This window comes from Stegostoma tigrinum, chromosome 8 (assembly GCF_030684315.1).
Source record: "Stegostoma tigrinum isolate sSteTig4 chromosome 8, sSteTig4.hap1, whole genome shotgun sequence".
NCBI lineage: Eukaryota > Metazoa > Chordata > Chondrichthyes > Orectolobiformes > Stegostomatidae > Stegostoma > Stegostoma tigrinum.
Genome location: NC_081361.1, coordinates 74,599,333 through 74,620,669, shown reverse-complemented (window position 1 = coordinate 74,620,669; position 21,337 = coordinate 74,599,333). Strand labels below are relative to the sequence as shown.

At 44.0% G+C, this 21,337-nt stretch overlaps 1 protein-coding gene across 3 annotated transcripts in view; it reads right to left on the bottom strand.

The window, feature by feature from the left end:
* The window catches only part of LOC125456342 (monocarboxylate transporter 13-like), a 40,058-nt gene extending 20,656 nt beyond the window's left edge, over positions 1 to 19,402 (bottom strand). For 2 of the 3 annotated variants that reach the window (XM_048539378.2, XM_048539379.2), the window contains exon 1: positions 19,074 to 19,401. The gene's annotated coding sequence lies outside the window, so the exon portion shown is untranslated. Of the gene's footprint in view, positions 1 to 19,073 lie in introns of all 3 variants that reach the window. The other variant, XM_048539375.2, reaches the window with a different exon arrangement.
* Positions 19,403 to 21,337: the final 1,935 nt, after the last annotated feature.

Below are 21,337 nucleotides of genomic sequence, written 5' to 3'. Positions count from 1 at the left end.
AAATAGTCCATGCCTGTATTCTTTTTTCCAAAGTGCAAAACCTCACATTTACTCACATTGAATTTCAGCCATTTCCTGGACCACTCTCCTAAACTGTCTAAATTTTTCTGCAGCTTCCCCACCTCTTCAGTAATACCTGCCTGTCCACCTGTCTTCGTATCATCGGCAAACTTCGCCATAATGCCCCCAGTCCCTTCATCCAGATCATTAATATATAATGTGAACAGGTGTGGCCCCAACACTGAACCCTGCCGGACACCACTCGTCACCGGTTGCCATTCCGAAAAAGAGCCTTTTATTCCAACTCTCTGCCTTCTGTCAGACAGCCAATCCTCAATCCAAGCCAGTAGCTCACCTCGAACACCATGGGCCCTCACCTTGCTCAGCAGCCTCCTGTGAAGCACTGTATCAAAGGCCTTTTGGAAGTCTAGATAGATAACATCTACTAGGTTTCCCTGGTCTAACATACTTGTTACCTCTTCAAAGAATTCTAACAGGTTTGTCAGGCACGACCTCCCCTTACTAAAACCATGCTGACTTGTTTTAATCTGACCCTGCACTTCCAGGAATTTAGAAATCTCATCCTTGACAATGGATTCTAGAATTTTACCAACTACCGAGGTTAGGCTAATCGGCCTATAATTTTCCATCTTTTGCCTTGATCCTTTCTTAAACAAGGGGATTACAACAGCAATTTTCCAATCATCTGGGACTTTCCCTGACTCCAGTGACTTTTGAAAGATCACGACCAAAGCCTCCACTATTTCCTCAGCGACCTCCCTCAGAACTCTAGGATGTAGCCCATCGGGGCCAGGAGATTTATCAACTTTTAGACCCTTTAGCTTTTCTAGCACTTTGTCTTTTGTAATGCCTACCATACTCAACTCTGCCTCCTGGCTCTCCCTAATTCTTGGCATACTACTCATGTCTTCCACTGTGAAGAGTGATGCAAAGTACTTATTAAGTTCTTCAGCTATTTCCTTATCTCCCATCACTAGCCTTCCAGCATCAGTTTGGAGCGGCCCAGTATCTACTTTTGCCTCTCGTTTGTTTCTTATGTATTGAAAGAAGCTTTTACTATCATTTCCAATATTACTAGCTAGCCTACCTTCATATTTGAGCCTCTCCTTCCTTATTGCTTTCTTTGTTATCCTCTGTTTGTTTTTGTAGCCTTCCCAATCTTCTGATTTCCCAGTGCTCTTGGCCACTTTATAGGCTGTCTCTTTTTCTCTGATACATTTCCTGACTTCAACACTAACACAGCTCCTAACTTTGACAATGGGGCAAGTCACTCAAATAGATCAGGCTAGAGATAGTAGGGTGGGTCTCGACCTTCTGATGAAGGGTCTAGGCCCAAAACGTCAGCTTTTCTGCTCCTAAGATGCTGCTTAGCCTGCTGTGTACATCCAGCTCTACACCTTGTTATCTTGAACACAGGGCTAATCTGCTTAACCTTTCCTCATAAAACAACCTTTTCTTTCCAGGAATCAGTGAACTGAATTTTAACTGAAATGCCTTCAAGGGAAGCATATCCCTCCTTCAACAAGTAGGCAAAAACCTGGTCCAGCAAATGCATTTTGGAAACACAAGAATGCATTAGCTGGCTCCCATTTGTTCATCATCCCTATCCATTTGCATTCAAAGAATCTCAATAAATTTGTCAAACACTCCTCTTTCAGACCCAACTTGTCAACTCAATACAGGTCATAGTTCCAAGCGTCCACACCTGATCCAGTTATATTTGGTTTAGATTAGCCCTACCCTTCCCACCCAGACGCTGGCATATCAGATGAATAATGGTTATTCATGGAGCCCTCCACTCTCTTGAAGCCAGGCTGGATGGATCCCCACACCACCACCTCCCCCATCCCAGCCTTACACCCTTCCCATGCATTCCCTACAAAATCCTGCTGCTCCTCATCCCCTTCACAATTTCACTGTACTCTTACCCAGAGGCTGCAGTGCCCTGTCCCAAAGACAAACCCCCAAACTGCTGTATTGCAACTTTGGCTGCACGTCCCCCTTAATGCTCCCCCACACTAGCACCCCTCACCACCAGGGTCTTGTCAGCAGACTGTACCATGGACTACTCCCTCATCTGATAAGATCAGTCAGCCCAGGCCAAGAAATGTCAGGCCCCTGACTTGTGCCTATTCACCTGCCTATCTGCATTCAAATGGCTACTTGGACTGGTTACTACAGAGCTCATGGGCTGACTGTGGCCCACTCCCTGGACTGTATAAACATGGGCCTCCAGATAAAGATTTGCAGCCAGGCATGTGACTGTGACATGGAATGGTAGGCTTCCTTATTTACTGTGCCAGGACCCCCCTGCTGAAGTGTGCCTCTATGGAATTCATTGCTGATTGCTCCACTTCGAGTTGGATATATGGCTGCCAGCTTGCAGCAAATGCAGTGTGCCTGCACATAAACTGCTTGCACATTGACCAAGTGTGAGAATAACATTTCACTGCCGTGCAGCAAGATGTACATTCCCTAGACTGAGTACTGCTTAGCAGCAAATCAACCTGCCCGGCTGTATGACTGTGCCAACTGGCATGGCCAATCAATACAAAAATGATACAAACAAGCAGATGTGTGCTAAGTGAGTTAGTACTGGGAACAAACAAATAGTCCCGAGGTTTGTCCAAATGCAGTCGGTGAGTTGTCTATCTGTTCCCACTGCAACACAGGTCTGTGTTTCCACAGTGCACTGCCAGTGCATAGGAGAACTGGTCATTTTGGGGGTTGGATGGTGTTACAAACAACCATGGAGGGCAGTGCATTCAGCTGGTGCCTATGACTAGTGCCTTGAGATTCTGGTGCCCAGGGTCTTCGATGAAGTTGGTTTGGAGCAAGTGGTGAGGACACACTCTGGTTTTGTTGTCAACTTTTCACAAATGTCTGACTTGTTTAGCGAGTTTAGTAAGATGTGAATCTTACTATCAATGAGACGTTGAGTGGTATTCACAAGGCAATAGGCAACTTGTCAGTGCCCAGAGAGAATCTTGCCACAGTGCTTATGAAAAGCATAAGAGATGGTGTGAGATGATCTCAATGTTGCGATGGGCCTCGACATATTTGTACCTGATTCTGACATAATCACCACAGACCATGTTGCTCAGTTGCCCATAAGATTCTGCCCAAAGCATTCATGATAGTAGGATCTACTACTATACACAATATGGGTTTTCCAAGTAATGTAGCTGCTGAATGTAAACAGCCTTAAACTAGAAAAGAAAACTTAAGGTTTAAACTTAAACAAATGCTCATTTGCGAGAAGTTCAATAGTTCAGTGATTTAAAGTTTTCTTGATCCTAGTTAGTGGAGTGTTCTTTTGCAGGCTGATTTAAAAAGTACTCTCTCTCCACTGCACCTTTCTTTTCCACCTTTTCAACTTCCTTCTCTTCCTAATCCACCATGCAATCTCTTTGTCTCCCACAATCCTTGAGCACTTGCTTTCTCCCCAGCCGAGTTGTATCTATCCCTGGCAGATGCCTCCACTGCAGACGTGATGAACAGAACTCCTGTTTCTGGCAAAAAGACTCTCGATGCTGGCCTCAGCAAAAGGCAGACCTCAACAACTCCCTTCCTGCTATTTCCTAACCTTCCAAGCTGCTCATCCATTCACAGGTCACTGATCGCCTGTGATTGTTGCTGATTGTGAGCCTGTCAGCGGCAAGTCCAACAGAGAACCCAGCTTGTCATTGGACGGAAAGCTCCTCACCATTTCCTTCCATTGTACGCAACTATAATGAGAAGCTGGATTGGCTCGGGTTGTTTTCTTTGAAGTGAAGTTTTTGTGGAGGGGAACCAGACTGAGATGCAGACCATATTGAAGGACTTGGCAAGGTGGATTGAAAGCAGCTGTTCTCCTTAGTTGAAGGGCCAATAGCAATAGGGTGCAATGTTAGGTGAAGGACAGAAGGTTTAGATGGGATTGGAAGAAGAACTTTTTTCACTTGGTTACGGGAATCTGAATGCACAGCCCAAGAGGATAGTGGAGGTGGAAAAAAAATCACAACCTTTAAAAAGCATGGGAAATAAAATTAAAATGTCATTAATACTCGAGGCTATGGGCCAGGTGTTAGAAGGTAGGATTAGTGCAGGTCGGGGAGCGTAGCCAGTGTAGACTCGATTGCCTGAAAAGCCGCTTCTGTAGTGTGTGATTGTGTGACTCTATGACTGTACTCAGGTGGGTGCCTTTTCTCTGACTGGTGCTCTCAAAGGGTGGGCGAGAATCACCTAGAAGGAAAGTTTAGAAGACCAGCGAATATCACATAATGCTCTCCGATGCACCCTCTTTCAAAGTCTCGTATAGGCAGCATCTTTTTTCTGTCAAGTTGGTAAGACATGACCTTCCCTGCACAAAACCACACTGCCTGTCACTAATAAGCCCATTTTCTTCCAAATGTAAATAGACCCTGTCCCTCAGTATCTTCTCCAGCAGCTTCTCCACCATAGACATCAGGCTCACCAGGCTATAATTACGTGGATTATCCTTGATAGAATTCTTTGAGGAAGTAACAAAGTTGACAGATGAGGGAAGGGCTGTAGGTGTCATATACATGGACTTCAATAAGGCGTTTGATAAGGTTCCCCATGGTAGGTTGATGGAGAAACTGAGTCTCATGGGGTCCAATGTGTATGAGCTAGATGGATAGAGAACTGGCTGGGCAACAGGAGACAGAGAGTTGTTGTGGAAGGGGTTTCTCAAAATGGAGAACTGTGACCAGTTCCACAGGAATCCGTGTTGGGACCACTGTTGTTTGTGATATACATAAATGATCTGGAGGAAGGTATAGATGTCTGATTAGCAAGTTTGCAGGTGACACTAAGATTAGTGCAGTTGCAGACAGTGAAGGGAACTGTCGGAGAATGCAGCTGAATATAGATAGATTGGAGAGATAGGCGGAGAAATGGCAGATGGAGTTAAATCCAGGAAAATGCAAGGTGATGCATTTTGGAAGATCCAATTCAAGAGCAAACTCTACAATAAATGGAAAAGCCCTGGGGCAAATTGATGCGCAGTAAGATCTGGGTGTTCAGGTCCATTGTTCCCTGAAGGTAGCAATGCAGGTCAATAGAGTGGTCAAGAAGTCATATGGGATGCTTTCATTCATCGGACGGGGTATTGAGTACAAGGGTTGGCAGGTCATGGTACTGTTGTATAGGAATTTGGTTCGACCACATTGGGAATACTGCATACAGTTCCGGTTGCCACATTACCAAAAGGATGTGGACGATTTAGAGAGGGGGCACAGGATGTTCACCAGGATGTTGCCTGGTATGGGGGGTGCTAGCTATGAAGAGAGGTCGAGTAGATGAGGATTATTTACATTAGAAAGACGGAGGTTGAGGTGGGACCTGATTGAGGTCTACAAAATCATGAGGGGTAGAGACAGGGTGGATAACAAGAAGCTTTTTCCCCCAGAGTGGGGGCCTTCTTTACGCAGAGGGTGGGGTGTGCCTGGAAAGTGTTGCCAGCGGAGGTGGTAGAGGCGGGCACGATAGCGTCGTTTAAGATGTATCTGTCTACATATATGAACGGGTATGCAGCAGACGGATACAGATCGGTGCCAGGTTTACATAGAGGATCTGGATCGGGGCAGGCTTGGAGGGCCGGAGAGCCTGTTCCTGTGCTGTAATTTTCTTTGTTCTTTCTTTCCATAAATATAACAATATTTTGATTAGAATCGCTTACCAATGACTTTATGAGATACCCCACCAAAAGAAACTAATGAAACACACCATATTACAAAATATCCAGGACTTGACCCACCTTCAAATTGCTGCTCATTGTATTTTGAATTTAGGAAAATTGCATGGCACTGAAATTCTCTACTGACCTAATTATATTACACGCAAATCATAAAAAAATATCAGTCAACATAAACAATGGACCCCCATACAAAGTGGCAAACTCACAGCACGCATTCTTTCTTCAAAGCTGAATGTCAGAAATTCACCTCCATCAGCAACATTTTATGCATGTTCAGTCATACCTTTAGGAACCTGTGATAACATTTTTAATTCATCGGAAAAGGAGAACGTGAGATTGTTGGATATTTATAATGATATACAAACACACAAAATAAAAGCACTTGTAGATCATTCCAGTCCTGAGCCTGCTCTGCCATTCAATAAGATCAATGGCTCATCTGTCTGCATTTCAGACTCCACATTCCCATCTACACCCATAAGCTCGGATTCCCTTTTCCACCAAAATTCTTTTCACCTTTATCTTAGCAGTTTTCAATGGCCTCTGCAGCCTTAAGCTGGAGTTCCAAAGCTGCACAACCCTCAAAGCAAAACATTCCCCAAATCTAGTCCAAAAGGGAAACCCCTAATTTTAAAACAGCTGCCCTCCCCCTGGTTTTGGATTGACGCAGAAGTAGAAACAACCTTTGCATGTCTTCCTGTCAAGGCTATTTAGCATCTTACACACTTCGAATCAAACGAACCTGATGAAGTCAAAGATTTGAAATGAAGAAAGAAAATAGTGACTGTATGCAGCAGCTTAGGCAGCATCTGAGTCAGCATCTCACCTTGGCAGCAAATGTGACACCAAAGGACAATATACGATACAATTATAAAACTCATCTGCACATATACATTTGCACTGTAGGGCTGTTGATGGGGTTGGATAGTGAAGATATTCCATTTGCTAACGAGAAGACTCGCAAAGATGCCCACCAAATCAGATCTGCACCATTGCTAAGCACAGATTTTTATTCTTTGATACAGAGATGGTAGAAACTGCCGACGCTGGAGAATCTGAGATAACAAAGGTATAGAGCTGGACGAACACAGCAGGCCAAGCAGCAGAGGCACAGGAAGGCTGCTGTTTCGGGTCTAGACCCAAAACATCAGCTTTCCTGCTCCTCTGATGCTGCTTGGCCTGCTGTGTTCATTCAGCTCCACACCTTGTTACCTCTCTTCTTATTCGTTGACCTCATTTTTGACTCTTCATCCAGGCTGGGGAAACTAAGGCCTGGGAATACTCCATAAAATTGTTTTGCATTAATCACTGATGTGGCGCCTTTATTTTGGATTGAACACTTGCAACGTGTGGCTGGTTTCTGTAGCTCTTTAAACAATTTTCTGAATGTTTCATATAACCAGATGTGCTTTCACAAACATGAACTATGTCACTTCACACTAGGTTTTCAGCAGGAGGTGCCACACCATAGTTAGTTTGACCATAATGTTTCCCACAGACAATCACTGGGAATTCAATACTTGTTAAATTTTAAAATAAACTTTCTCCTCGCCAGCAGCCAACCAAGTAATTTGCTTTATTTTTCATCTGCTTTAAGAGCAATGTTTACATTTTTTTAAGCACCTAAATACAGCTGGACAGCTTCTGCGCCAAAGAAATTTCTGGTTTATCAACATCGGATTGCTTCCCATGACTTCTGGTCCCATTTATCCTGAATTTCGGCATCGCTTTTCCACTGAAATGGGACTGGCGTGTTCCTGAAATTCCTGCTACTGCTCGAGATCTCGCGTCCCATTTCACCGTCCTACAGTTCTTCCTCAAGACCAGATCACTCGGCTGGGCTGCGACTTTAACGTCCACAGAGAATGGGAAGGAAACTGTTTCTTTGATCCTCAGTTATTGTTTCTTTCTTCCCCGTTGGTATGCCAGATCTGTGGGTCCATGTGCCAATATTGGAGCATCCTGCTACATCCCCTGATCAATCTTCACTGACAAATGGTCAACTCCCAATTATTTCCTTGGTCCTTTGATTCCACTGGATAATCTTACCTTACTTTGTTCCAAATGCAGCTTCTGGATGCATTCCCTATCCACTACTTTCTGAATCTATACACTGGTTCATTGATACACAAAACAGACTCAGCACAGTCTACAAATCAACTTCATCCAAACTTTAGACCTGGAGCACAACCATCATCTTTACATCCTTCAGTTACCATGAGTACAGATCCTTCCTAATCTCTGCCATACCTATGGAACCTGAATTTCCTGCATGTCTTTTCTCATACCCAAGCTAATTACATTGATCGCCCCATTTTTTGTGTTTGGCCCAGATCAGTGTCTTTCCCTCCTGTGTTCTCCTCTTCTTGTCACTCAGCCTTTAGGCTGAAAGATGGGAGCAACAACCCCAGAGAACCATGGACGTTTAGGAATATTCAGGACTGGATAAGAGGAGGAGATGTTTAGCAGTTGCAAAAGGAGCAATTCAATAAAGGATCTAAGGAGTATAGAAAGTGCACAGGGAGAACTTTAGAAAGCAATCAGGGCTGTAAACAGGCGACAGTAAAAAAAAAGTTGATGGGTAAAATTAGGAGAACCCCAAGATATTCTATAGGTATGTTAAGGGAAAAGAGGAAAACCAGGGAAATACTGCAGTGAGTAACTCAATTCCTGTCTCCACAAAGGCTGTCCACCATCTCCAAGGCACAAGTGAGGATGATGATGGAATACTCCCCACTTGCCTGGATGAGTGCAGCCCCAGCAACACTCAAGAATCTTGACACCATCCAGGACAAAGCAGCCCGCTTGCTTGGTACTACATCCACAAACATCTACCACTGACGCCCAGCAATATGCACTGTTTACAAGACACACTGCAGAAATTCAAAGCTACTTAGAGAGCACCTTCCAGACCCACATCCATTTCCATGTAAAACGACGAGTGCTGTCAATACATGGGAACACCATCACCTGCAAGTTCCCCTCCAAGCCGCTCACCATCCTGAGTTGGAAATATTTACTATTTAGATTTTATTGTCACGTTTACTCAAGTACAGCAGTATAACGAACAATGCACAATGCCAACACACATGGTGCCATCATAGGCACCAAAGTACCCAGGAATAAAAAATACTTAAATAGTAAGAGAAACGAAAGTTAAAAAGTTAAACATTATTTTTCTACTATCCTATGAAGTAACGAAGTAAAGGTAATAGTTATCATTAAAGTCTTCCATCGTTTAAACTAGGAAAATAAAGGAATAAATTAAAAACTCAACAGTCTTTGATGAATCCTTTGCTTATCTTGCTCTCCAGAAGACCTGTGCTGTCATTCTCGACGAGGCCGCCACAGAAACCATCACTGCTTCTGAAACTGCCACCTCTCCCCCGGTGCCTCAGGAACATGCCCAGACAGGATGCACTTGCATGCCAAGCCGAGACTCTGACACAAGCTGTCGACAGACTTGCCCTTATACCACTAAGAAAACAGGCTGAGACCTGCCAAGATCTGCCTTGGGGAAGTGAACACCAAGAGGAAGAAAAACACCAAAAATAGCTATTCCTTCACTGTCGCTGGACCAAAATCCTGGAATTCCCTCTCCAAGGGCATTGTGGGTCAACCTGCAGAACTTGGACTGCAGTGGTTCAAGAAGGCAGCTCGTCACCATGTTCTCAAGGGCAACTAAGGATGGGCAATGAATGCTGGTCAGTCAGAGAGGCCCACCTCTCACAAGTGAATATATAAAAAGAAGAAAGGATAACCAGGGAAAAAGTGCAGCCCATTAGAGATTAAGGCGACAATCTGTGCATGTAGCTACAGGACACTGGCAGGGTATGAAAGTAGTATCTCACATCTGCCTTTATTCAGGAGGAGGAGAAGTTGGCATAGTCACAATGACTCTCACCAATTTTTATAGACATTTGATATTGATTGAGAACATTCTGTCCAGATGCATCACAGCTTGGTACGACATTTGCTCTGGCCAAGACAGCAAGAAATTACATAGTTGGGAACACAGCCAGTCCATTGCGCAATCCAACCTTCCATCTATTGACTCTTTCTACCCTTCCCACTGCCTCACCAAGGCAACGAACATAATCCAACGCCCCTCCCACCCCAGCTATAAGCTCTTCTTCACTTGCATGCCTCACTTTGTCTAAACATCCAATGATCCGTACATCCATTTACATTATGATCTGCCTGTACTACATGCAAAACAAAACTTTTCACCGTACTTAGGTACACGTGACAACAATAAATCAAATCAAATTCTGTCAGGGAAAAAATACCAAAGTTTGGAATCACATTACCAACAAAATTCAAGAACAGCTTCTTCCATGTGGTTATCAGACTTGTGAATGACCTCTCATATATTGGAGTAGATCTTTCCCTGCATCTTCTCTACATTATTCTGTACTCTATTCTATTAGCCTGACATACTAATATAAGGAGACATTAAAGACTGCAGACGCTGGCAGCTAGAGTCAATCATGTGTGGAATGCGCTGTCAGCAGTGGTAATGGAATCGGATACTTGAGGCTTTTAAGCGACTCTTGGATAAGCACATGGAGGATAGTAAAATGTATGATATGCAGGGTAGATTGATCTTAGTAGGATAATAGGTCAGCACAACATAGTGGGCCAAAGGGCCTGTACTATGCCGTCGTGCTCTATGTTCTATGTTCAATAAGTGTGGAGGTGGAAAGGCACAGCAGGTCAGACAGCATCTGAGGGGCAGGCAAGTCAATGTTTCGGGCCAAAACCCTTCTTCAGGACTGGGAGGGTGGGGGTGCTCAGAAATAAATAGAGGGAGGGGGTAGGACTGGGGTGGGTGTAGGTGAGATGGAGATAGATGGATACATGTAGGGGAATATTGTGATTAGCCCGTGGGAAGGGTGGAGTGGATAGGTGAGTAGGAAAATGGACAGATTGGGGGAAGGAGACATTTTGAAGCTGGTGAAGTCAATATTCAAGCCACTGGGCTGTACACTCCCTCGGAAAAATATGAGGTTTCGTTTCTCCAGTTTACGTTGGCCTCACTCTGGCAATGGAGGTGGCCGGGGATGGGCAATAAATGTGGAGCTGGAAAAGTCCCGATGTGGTTTTGTCTATATCAGGGAGACCAAATGCAGGCTTGGGGACCTGTTTGTGGAGCACCCGAGCTCTGCTCACATCAGCCAAACTGGCCTCTCGGTTGCCATTCACTTTAACTCCCCCTCCCACTCCCACGGCGACATGTCCATGACAGATATTTAATCCTGAAAAGTGTGAGCTGATGCTCTTTGGAAGAAGGGACAAAGGAACATTCAAAATGGCAGGACAGCAACAAGCTCGCAGGAGAGGAGAGATCTTGGGGTGCTTGCCCACAGATCCCTGAAAGTGGCAGGATATAGTCGTTAATAAAGACATAATACTGGGCTTATTTGCCTTTTTCAGTTATGGCATAGAAGAAAGAGCAGGAATGTTATCTTGGAGATGTACAAAACTTTGATGAGGCCGTAGCTGGAGTACTGTCTACAGTTGTGGTCACTGCACTGTAGGAAGGATGTGATCCCACCAGAAGAGGTGCAGAGGACAGCCACCAGGCTTTGCCTGGGTTGCAGCATTTTAGCTTCGAAGCTAGGCTGGATAGGCTAAGATTGTTTTCTTTTGAACAGGGAAGGCCAATGGGACTGATACAGGTGTATGAGGGGTGTCATCAGGGTGGATAGAAAGTAACTCCTTCCCTTAGTTGAAGGATCAATAATGGGGGGACATCTTTTTAAGGTGAAGGGCAGGAAGTTTAGAGGGGCTTTGAGGAGAACGTATTTCACCCAGTGGGCAGTGAAAGTCTGGAATGCACTGCCTCAGAGGGTACTAGAGGAAGGAACTTCGCAGCCTTTTTAAAAAAAAGGTACTTGGATAAGCACTTGAAACATTATAGTATTCAAGGATGGAAAGTGGAATTAGTACAGACTTCATAGGCTGAATGGCCTCTTTTATGCTGTATGACTGAGCCAGAAACCTGTGCACCTTGCAGCCAGCACAACATTAAATCTTACTGCTGAAATACTAGATATCAAATACCAGCCTCCACAGTTTACTAGATCCTCTACAGGTGAGCATTTTCCCAGGCATATCCCTTATACATCTACCCATGTACCATGCGTCTCACTAAAGCCAGCAATTCAATCTGTGAGGAAGGACAAATTAAAATGCTAGTTTGTTTACAAGTGCTTGAACTGCAACTTGTGTTAGGGGCTGTAAAAAAAAAGTGAGTTTATGGGGTGTTGTGATGCAGGATTTTTAAGCATTTGATAGATATACAGTACTGAGCAATTCTTGCAAAATCCACCATTCAAACACGGAACATAAAGTGAGTTTTATTGAAAACAATGCAATTGGAATTCCCTCTCTTGCTCGCTCGGCTTGTAGAGACTCGCGTAAGTCAGGACATGATGGGTCTCCCAGCCTACACGAGGTTTTGATTGGCTTTCGAAAATCGAACGAGAAATAAAACACAAATTAGATGCGAAATAATAATTATTAACTCTGTGAACCTGGGCTTGTAAACCTAAACTCTATGCAAATGTTGGCAGCTAAAGCACGCAAGATAACACTTTTTACTGTACAGTAATAAACCAAATATGCCTATCCTTAAGGTTGTATGTCAGGCTCCACCTCTCAGAAAAAAAACAACTGATACCATTGAATTTTCGGGTGTTCATAGACGCAGTAACTCAGCAAAGTGAATTCAACTTTGAACCAATGTAAAATATGCACCGCAAATCTGAAAATGGGATTTCTGATTTGTCCTGACTCAGTTGTAGAATGAAGTGAGAGTACAGACAGCTCACATAATTTAGCAGTGCAGAAGATTACATAAACCTCTGTTGCATAATGTTAAATATTAGATGTCCAGCAGCCACAAGCAACCTCCATCGCCCACCCCCCGACCCCACAACTCTGTTAAGTTCAGTTTAACCATAGCACAGACAGGTTTACACCCTGCTGTCTGCACATTTGTATTTTTAAACTGTCGAGGGACACCACGCCAGGCAACCGCAGCAAATGAAGCCTGAGCACCAGAAGCATCAACAGTTTCTACCTCTTGGTCTGGAGGGCAGCCATAGACCAACCGTAACCTGAACTCCACTAAACATGAGGTTTGAAAGAGAAAAGAAATCAAAACAAAAATAATCTAAGACCAGAGATAACAAGGTGTAGATCTGGACGAACACAGCAGGCCAAGCAGCATCAGAGCAGCAGGAAGGCTGATGTTTCGGGCCGAGACCCAAAACCCTCGGGTTTCAGAAGCTTGCGTGAGTAACAGGAGAGAGTGAAAAAGAATCTTTGAAATATCTTAACACCGGCGATGAGGCCATTATCTGACACAGGTCCTGATCCCATGAGTTGAATTCATTTTTATTCATTCATGGGACATAGGCATCATTGGCTTGGCCAGCATTTATTGCCCACCCTTAATTGCCCAGAGGGTGGTTAAAAGTCAACCATATTGCTGTTGGTTTGAAGTCACATGTAGGTCATTCCAGGATGGCAGATTTCCCTCCTTCCTTCAGGGATGTTAGGTGGGTTTTTACAACAAATCAACAGTATGCAGTCACTAATTAGGTCAGCTTTTTCTTTTCAAACGTATATCGAATTCAAGTTTCCCATCTACCACGGTGGGATTTGAACCAATGTCAGTAGAACATTGCCCAGGCCCCTAGATTACAGGCCCAGTAACAAGACCACTGGGCCACTGCCTCCAGACATTGGTCTTAAATCACAGTGTCACAAGTAGAAGTAACAGTTGAGCTCACTTCTGCTGTTAGCAATGCTGCCTTGTTGGAGACAACAAAACGTGAGGCTGGATGAACACAGCAGGCCAAGCAGCATCTCAGGAGCACAAAAGCTGACGTTTCAGGCCTAGACCCTTCATCAGAGAGCTCTGATGAAGGGTCTAGGCCCGAAACGTCAGCTTTTGTGCTCCTGAGATGCTGCTTGGCCTGCTGTGTTCATCCAGCCTCACATTTTGTTGTCTTGGATTCTCCAGCATCTGCAGTTCCCATTATCTCTGCCTTGTTGGAGTGCTGGTTGGCAGGAAGGCTGTCAATCTGGGCCTAAGTGCAACATGATCTAGAAGAAGAGCCACTGGGATCAAAGATAATAAAATGTGAGTCTGGATGAACACAGCAGGCCCAGCAGCATCTCAGGAGCACAAAAGCTGACGTTTCGGGCCTACTCTGATGAAGGGTCTAGGCCTGAAACATCAGCTTTTGTGCTCCTGAGACGCTGCTTGGCTTGCTGTGTTCATCCAGCCTCACATTTTATTATCTTGGATTCTCCAGCATCTGCAGTTCCCATTACCACTGGGATCAATACTGGATTCCCATTTATTAATAAATCCCAGTCATTAAATGTAGGTGATCATACTGATTTGCTGAGAACAGAGATAGATCAGAAAGCAAGTTGTAAGGTAGTGGGGTAGGCTCACATCTTACTGTCTGGGATGGAGCAGGTACATGACTTCAATCTATCAGCAAACAGTTTGAGCAGGCCCAGTAACAAGGCATAACTACAGGAAACAAGGCATAACTACAGTAAATTCACAATGTCTTTCCTGTCCTGAACTGAAGACATATCTCTGTAAGTCTTAAATTTGAGTTGCAGAGTTTTTAAACTTCTCCCTGTCACTTCCAACACAACTCAGCCCGACTCAAGAAAAGCCCAGCTTTTCCCTCAACCCCATGCTGTCCCAACAATATATATATCTTCTTGTTATGATCCCAGTAAAACTGGATAAATCAGGCACCAAAGTGAAATTTGGGTTGATAGACCATAAGTTTTACATTTGTAATTAGTTACCATGGTGGTCACAGAAACATATTCGCAACAGACTTTTAATGTGCTTTCAATAAAAGAACACAAGTTTATTACACAAAATGAAAAGAAAAATCAAAATGTTGAAATCATCTTGCTTATCACACATCTTATCACAAGCTGCAAAAAAGATCCAAGTCTTTTGCTCAGCAATACCCTGTACAGATACTCAACCATAGTGAAGTATCACCCAATCTTCACTTTAAAGATCTGCACCAATTCTGAATCCAATCCGCCACATTTTCCCCTATCCCCTGTCTCCTTACCTTCTGCATGAGCCTACCATGGGGAACCTTATCAAACGCCTTACTTAAATCCATGTATACCACTTCCACTGCTCTACCTTCATCCACTGTTTGGTCACCCCTTCAAAGAATTTAATAAGGTTTGTGAGGTATGATCTACCCCTCACAAATCCATGCTATCCTAAATCAAACTGTGCCTTTCCAAGTGATCATAAATCCTATCTCTGAGCCCTTTCCAATAATTTGCCCACCACTGATGCGAGACCAACTGGCCTGTAATTTCTGGGGTTATCCCTATTCCCTTTGTTGAACAAGGGAATGAAGTCTGCCTTGCTCCAATCTTCCAGCACTATACCCGTGCATGGTGAGAACGAAAAGATCATCGCCATAGGCCCTGCAATCTCTTCCCTCACTTCCCATAGAAATCTTGGATAAATCCCATCAGGCCCAGGGGACTTATCTATCTTCAACTTCCTCAAAATTCCTAGCACATCTTCCTTACTACCATCGACCTCCTCGAGCCTACCAGCCTGTTTCACACTGTCCTCCTCTACAACTGGGTCCCCCTCAGTTGTGAACACTAAAGTATTCATTAAGGATCTCCCCTATCTCTTTAGGCTCTGTGCACAAATTCCCTTTACAACCCTTCCTCTAGTCATTCTCTTATTCTGTTTTTTAAGAAAAAAGTCACTGTCACAGAACTAAAATCAAAACCCTATTTAACTCCAACCTAGAATCCAAGTTCCCTCATAATAAACTTCAATCACACTCCCCTCACAAAAAAACAGTCATTTATCCCCCTCCTTCCCTGCCAATTTGGCAGTTAGCTCATTTGGCTGGATGCAACGCAGAAAGCTGCCAACAGCATGGGTTCGATTCCTGCACCAAATGAGGTTACCATGAACAATTCTCCATCTCAACCTCCCTCCCCCCACCCCACCCCTCACCTGAGGTGTGGTGACTCTCTGGTTAAATCATCAGCACCCAGTTGTCCCTCCCTAATGAGGGAATAACCCTACAGCCTGTTAGGACTACGGTAGCTTTAACTTTACAGTAAGTTGTTGGGAAGGAAGGTAGAGTATTCACATGAGCTGGACAGGGGGCCGTCATGGCCTCAAACAGCTGGCAGATGCCCACCAAGGTCAACAGAAGGAGTGAAGAGGTCAGCAGCTTGCTCCCACTGCAGTGAAGGGAGGAGCACCGTCAGAAGCTAATTAAGAAAGCAAACAAACACACTTGGGAGTTCACTAGTGTAAGGTTCTGCGACTGTTAAATGCAAACCTACATTTTATGTTTTTTAATGCATTTATTTAATATCCATCAGTAAATAGGCATGTCTCAGTCACTGAGATGGATGTACTGCAACTAGATGTTTTTGTGCCACTCAGTAATTCTGAAGCCACTTAGGGGCACATTCACAGTCAGGCAAAGCTGCCATGTACCAGTCTGACATCAGATTGTACACTGGCAGAAAGCAGATGTTATTCAACTCCTGAGAAGTGCCTTATGATTAATGATTTCTAAGTCTACCTGATGTCTTATTCATGTGGATATCTGCCACAGACCATTCTCCCACAAACTTTCTCTGCAGCACCGGCTTGTGCAAGGTACAGACAAAAACCACAGTCAAGGGAAGTCATGCTGGCGTACACTAAAGGGTGCACAGGGTCTGCTCATAAAGGGATCTATCAGCGATGGCTGTGGGGGTCACACTGCAGCATTCCTCTGTCACAATGCTAATGTCATTGGCCTAGTAATCCAGATGTCTAGTTAATGCTTGGCAAATATGGCGTCAAATTTCACCAGAGAAGAATGTGAAATATACATTTAATTACACATTTTTTTAAAAAAATCCTGCTTTATTAATATCAATCATGAAATCATTGTTGATTGTGGGGTAATAATCCATCTAATTCAGAGTTGCCCTATAGCACAGGAAATCTACTGTTCTTACCTAGTATGGTCTACACATACCTCCAGACCTATTACAATATGACTGATTCATAACTGCCCTCTAAAATGGCTAAGTAAGTCACTGAGGTTTTTTGAGACCATTAGAAAGTCTAAGAAAAGCAATGTAACTGGAAAGCCACCAAGCATTGATCTAGACACTGGACACCATAAACAACGTCTGGGATCTTGTGCCCCGACTAGTAATAGACTACCTAGGCATAGTCACACCATGTCCCAGGCACCACAGTCACCAGGCCTGGGTATGTCGAGTTCCAGAGGCAGGAAAGATTCAAAGGTGGTAGTGCCACTACACACAGTCATGAGGGACTTACACCAGAAGTCCTCAACATTTACTCCAACACTGAAGTCTCAAAACATCAGATCAAACACTGACAAAGAAACCTCCTGCTTTTCATCAACCACCCCTCTCTCTGAGTTGATAAATCAGTTGTCCATGATGAATGCCAATTGTTGCTTGCATTCAGGAGATAGACTGTACCCTGGGCGGAGGCCTTAAATGGCCATTACCAAAAGCAGCACCAGTACTGACATGGCTGGGTGCGTCCTAAAGGACATTACTGCTAGCCACGGCATCTGGTGAGGGAACCAACTAGAGGGAAAAACCTACTTGATCTCATCCACAACAACGTACATATCACAAACGTGTCTCTGATAGTATCAGCAGGAATATCCACAGCACAGTATTCATGAAAAGGAAGCCCCATCTTCACACTGAGGATAATCCTTATCATGATGCCTGATGCTACCGCTGTGGATAAATTTTAAAGGGATCTAGCAACTCAAGACAGAACATCCAGGAGGTGCTGTGAGCCATCAACATAAAATAAAATTGTATTCAACCACAGGGCTCTACTCTACATTATAATCAACCCTGGTTGAATGGTGCATGCAGGAGGGCATGCAAGAATCAGCAACAGTAACATCGAAATATGAAGTGTTATATGAAGGTACAACACAGGACTACTTGCATGTCAAACAGTGGAAGAAGTGAGAGTTAGACAGGGTTAAGTGATCCCACAACCAACAGATCAGAGGAAAGCTCTGCATCCAAACATGAATGGTGTTGGACAATTAAACAACTATCACTAATATTCCGATCCTCATTGATGAAGAGCCCAGCACACTGATGCAAACAAACAAGGCTGAACCATTTGCTTCAGTCTTCAGTCTGAAGTATCATGTGAATGATCCATCTTGGTCTCCTAGGATCCCAGCCTCACAGATACAGGTTTTCAAGCAACTCAATTCATTCCACAATATATCAAGAAACAGCTGAATGCACCGAATTCTGCAGACTCCAGGCACTAACCACATTGGTGAGGTAGGGGCTCCATCACACGCACCACAAGAGCCCCTCCAATCCTTTTGCATACCATGAAATGGACACCAGTACATTCATTTCCCCAAGAACTCTTTGACAGCACCTTCCAAACCTGTACACGTTACCAACTGGAAGGAGAAGAGCAGCAGAAAACCATCTTTTAAGTTCTCTTTCTAATTCATACACCACCCTGAGTTGGAACCGTATCACGGTTCCTTCAGTGTGGCTGGGTCAAAATCCTGGAAACCCCTCTGTCAAGCAACATGGACTGCAAAGGTTCCAGGACACAGCTCACCACCACCCTCCGCTGAGCGGCTAGGAATTGGGCAATAAATGCATCAATGCTCCCATCTCGAGAACGTTTTTTGTTTTAGTCAAAACGATGGAGTAAAGATACCTTTCCATTGTGAGGGGTTTGGACAAATGTTTCAGTTAAAAGCCCCTGTCTTACTCAGCTTTCTGTTCATACCAGAGAGTATATTGTTCCCCACAGTCTGAGATATCTCTGCACCTCGTTAATTCATTTCCTACAGTCTGTACTCTTCCCTCTGCCTGAATCAGTCTCTATCCAGCTCTCGGTCTGTCTTGGGCTATTCGCTGGGTTACACATGGATTCGCGTGTCTCCCTCAGCCGCCTGCAGTCTGACCGACACTTCAGGGCGCGGTTTTAAACCCAAGTTGTTTATGGAAGAAAAACAAGAAAATACTTCATTGAGCCGGCACTTTAAGACTCGCTCATACTTCAAGATCTTAAATGTTTCAGTCTCGCTCTCCAGCGAATCACCTTCGGCAAGCATTTTATTCCTGTATCGAAAGATCTTCCCTACCCCAGAACCACCTTTTGTATAATGGGTTAACTATAACAGTGCAAAACTCTAGTGGCCCAAACGAATTCAGTTAAAGCTTTCTTCCTTCGTTCCCGTCCGAATCCCAGCAGACAGCGCCTTACCTTCCGCATTGGGCTGCATTAATACTTTTTTGAGCTGGCAAGCTCCTCATCACTTCACGTTTCGTTTACAAAATGGTTTCTTTCCTGCCTCCAGTTGTGTCTGGAAGGAAGTGATAATCACGCACAAAAAGGCCTATGTATGGATTTAGTCAGCTTCAGGGGAAAATAAGCAAGTCACTCGGTCATACGACCCCATTCTCTCCTCTCCCCTCCCCTCCCCTCTCAAAACGTTCTCTTCCTATGCCTATCAAATTTCAGCTTGAAGGTTACTGTTAAAACGGTTTTCAGCACCCTCTGAGACCGATTTTAACAACTGGCTACGTGAACACGTTCATTGCAATAGCCTGATTCCATTTAGGATTCAGCTGGAACATTGTGTACAGTTCAAGGTGTCACATGTTAGGAATGATATGGATGCATGGGACGGTGTCTGGAAGATGTCTCTGCATGAAGAGATTAGAGAAGTAGGCACAGTTTTCCTTACGTAGGTGGAGACTAACAGGAGATCGGGTAGAAATCGTTTAAGTCACTGAGCGGCCTGCACAGAGAATCCAGAAAGAAAATGTTCCTGCTTTTAAGAGGATGTACATTTTTAAACTGTTTTGCAAAGGAAGCAAATACAGGATGGGGTAAAAAAAAAGAACTTTTTTTCACACAGCAAGTAGTTAGGGTCTGGAAGTGTGGTGGAGGCAAGTTCAATTGAGACATTCAAAAGGGCGTTAGATAGTCATTTGAATAGAAGCAACTTGCAGGGTGACAAGGGAAAGACAAGAAATCGGCATTAAATCAAAATGCTCCAACAGCCAGTACCAACATGATGGGTCAAATGGCCTCCTCCTGCACCTCCATAACAGTCCTGCCATTCTGTGATTCCTTTGTGTATTAGATGAACCTAACCTTGGCAACCCATCATGCAGTTCATGCCATTTTGCATATAATCGCTTTCAGAGCCATCTTAATTTTAAACACTCATGCTAAATTTCCTTAATTATCACTGCTCCAGGGGAGAAGGATCTCACTGAGCCAGTCAACTCCTTGTATATTGCATTTTAACAGTACTTTTTCTTCTATTTTTTAAAAGATCATTAGTATATAATGCATTAAGAAAGAATTGTATTTGTATAGCACCTATTGTAATTTCAGGTTGTTCTGATGCACCTTACAGCCAAGGAAATAATTTTGGGATGTAGTCAATGTGGTAGGAAACATATTCACATCTGCAGAAGAACCCCATGGAACTACATCAGTTTGCTAATCACTTCCTTTTCCAGCCAGGTTTCATTTTAAAATTCTTATCATTGTTTAAAAATATCTTCAAGGAAATGCCCTTCATCCTCTGTGTAACCTCCTCCATCCTGACAAACTACAATCCACATGCAGTCACCAGCCAATTGACCAACTGTTCTAAGTTTTGTTCAGCCTAGGGCAAAAGTGAACATGTTCTGAATTATTACAAGATACTAACCCACGTCTTGTGATCAGTGTCAGCAACATTGCAACTTGCCCTGGGCAGACAGAAAACTGGGCACTTCCCTGCTTACATTTAAAAAGCTAGACTCTGATCGAGGATGCAGAAAATCTCCCTTAGAGCAGGGATCAACACGGACACTTGCCAAGAAGATCAGCACAGAACACAATCCCAATTTGACACCATTAGCTGCTATTTTGTGAAATTTACTGAAAGGTACTGTTTTCCACAGAATGAGAATGAGTTAGCGATTGGATAAGTCGGTGAGGTGTATTATTTGGGCAAGTGGTTACGTGAGTAAAGTGGATATGTGGCTGAGTGTGTTGGTAGGTGAGTGGATAGTGAGTGTGTGGATAGGTGGTCATGTTGGTGAGGTGGATAGTGAGTGTGTGGATAGGTGGTCATGTTGGTGAGGTGGATAGTGAGTGTGTGGATAGGTGGTCATGTTGGTGAGGTGGATAGTGAGTGTGTGGATAGGTGGTCATGTTGGTGAGGTGGATAGTGAGTGTGTGGATAGGTGGTCATGTTGGTGAGGTGGATAGTGAGTGTGTGGATAGGTGGTCATGTTGGTGAGGTGGATAGTGAGTGTGTGGATAGGTGGTCATGTTGGTGAGGTGGATAGTGAGTGTGTGGATAGGTGGTCATGTTGGTGAGGTGGATAGTGAGTGTGTGGGTAGGTGGTCATGTTGGTGATTGGATAGTGAGTGTGTGGATAGGTGGTCATATTGGTGATTGGATAGTGAGTGTGTGGATAGGTGGTCATATTGGTGAGGTGGATAGTGAGTGTGTGGGTAGG